The 1956-nt window shown below is 67.5% G+C and overlaps 1 long non-coding RNA gene across 2 annotated transcripts in view; it reads left to right on the top strand.

Annotated features, from left to right (window-relative positions):
- LOC146595762 (uncharacterized) overlaps window positions 1–1053 on the top strand; it is a 9846-nt gene extending 8793 nt beyond the window's left edge. Inside the window, exons 1-2 of one of the 2 annotated variants that reach the window (XR_014895854.1) lie at window positions 147–340; window positions 569–1053. This is a non-coding gene — a long non-coding RNA (uncharacterized LOC146595762). Of the gene's footprint in view, window positions 1–146; window positions 341–568 lie in introns of those variants that run through there. The other variant, XR_014895853.1, reaches the window with a different exon arrangement.
- The last annotated feature ends 903 nt before the right edge of the window (window positions 1054–1956 follow it).

Consider the following 1956-nt stretch of genomic DNA (forward strand, 5'->3'; position numbering starts at 1 on the left):
GCTCGGCCCGCGCGGGGCTTCCCGGGGCTGCTCCTCCGGCCCGGGGCCGCCGCGGCCCCTCTCGCCCGGTTCTCCTCGCCATAAGAGGAGCGGAGAGGAGCCGGCGCTTGGCTCCCCTCCACGGATTCCTTTCCGGCCCGTCACCGACCGATATAGCCGCCGGCGTCCGCGCCGCCGCGCGAAGCCTTCGGGCGGCTTTTTGCCGCGTCTCGGAGGGCGGCAGGGGCCGGAGGCTGTAAGGAGCCGAGGMCGGGGAGCGGGGGGCTGGCAGCCCGCCGCCTGCGATGGCCGGTGCTCCCGGGAATTAATCTCTTTAAAACCTTTAACGAACCGTGATCAGGTTACAGATCTCCCGGCATGCCGGATCGCGGAGGATTAGCAGGGACGGCTAACGAGACGTGCCGGGGGCGGGGGTGCCTCCCTCTGGCCCTGCTTCGGGGAGGGGGATTTGCAGAAATATGTGTGTCGAGGGGGGGGGGGTGTCTGCTCCCAGCTCTGCAGGTCCCGGCGTGCGCGAGAAGGGCCAGGACCAAGGTTAAGCTGCTTGAACGCGCTTTGCCCTTTGCAGCAGGTTGTCGTCTAGGTTTCAGGGTGGTTTCGGGGCTCAGCCCTCCCTCCATCAGCCGGCCCGGACCCGGGAAAGCGGCGTTTGCAGGTGCACCGGGATGGACACGGGAGCCTCGGCACCCGCTCCGGGCACGTCCCGGGACGAGCCACCGGATAGCACCAAGGAGCACGTCACGGGAAGCGCCCGCGGGCTCCGGGAAGGAGCAGCCCGGTTGTGCGGGGTCGGATCGGGGCAGCCGGGCTGAAAATAGAGCGGCGGCGGGCGGCTGCTCCCCGTCGAGAGGCTCGGGGTGCTCAAGCCAAGTCCGGCTCCGAGGGGAGAGACGGGATATCTGAACCCTGGAAAATCACTGCTTGGACTCACGCCGCCGCTGCYATCTGGCCGTCTCCGGACCGGCCGCCTGGGAGGAGAGAGGCCACGAGGACGGCGGTCCCAAGCCCGCAGCTCGCACAGTCTCCTTCCAAAAAATGGTTTTAATATTTAAACACTCTTTAATTGCTTAAAACCATGTGGGGCTGCTGCAGTCGAAATCAGCCGGGCCGAGAGCAGGGAGGGCTCCGGCTCTGCGTGCCGGGGGCTATCCCACGGCATCCCGGTGTGGGCGCCAGGAGCGGGACCACCAAGAATTAGATACATTAACTTTCGGGGCAAAACAAAACGATTGCTGGGGTTTAACCAGCTCAGTGACTTAAAGAGCTTAGCGGGGAAGGGAGAACTGGACCAAGACGAGCTTAGCACAGTAACGCGGGCCGGGGGAASGAGCCGGGCAGCCGCGAGCGGCGGAAATAGGCTGCCGAGACCTGGAAAGCGGCCAGGGCCGAGGGCCCCACGGGGTCTGGCCCCGCGCGGGGAGAGGCGGCGGAGGAAGGACCCTCGCCCGAGTGCCCCCGGGGACAACCGCTGCCGGGGGGGGGGAGCGGGCGCGCGGCTGCATCCGGCAAATTCGCCTGGGTGCTTAGGGGTGCTGAACCCCGCCCAAACCATTGGCTGGATCCGGGCCGTGCCCGCGCGTTCGGAGAGTGCAATTTTGAACAGTTTGCCGGGAGAACGGCCCGGCTTCCCCCCAAAGCCCAGCGGCTCCCGGGCACGGGGCGACCCCCCCTCCCCACCGGGGCCGACCGCTCTGGCCGTGGGAAAGCAGAAAGGCCCCAAAGCGGGTGCCTGGCCTCCAGCTTACCCCGGAGAGGGGGTCTGGGGCGGGGAGAGGGGACATGCAGGCTGGGCTCAGGCGCTTGCAGGGGTCGGGCAGGCACCACAGGGCAATTCCCACCCTCTAATCAGGGCTGGGACAGAGTCAGCTCCGGGCCGTGGTGGCCCAGGAGGAAAGRGTTAACGGCAGCTGGAGGGGAAAAGTCCTTTAAGTGCCAGCGCAGCCCCCCGCAGCGGGC

Source organism: Rhea americana, unplaced genomic scaffold, assembly GCF_003343005.1.
Source record: "Rhea americana isolate MKP2758 unplaced genomic scaffold, rheAme1 scaffold_215, whole genome shotgun sequence".
Taxonomy (NCBI): Eukaryota; Metazoa; Chordata; class Aves; order Rheiformes; family Rheidae; genus Rhea; species Rhea americana.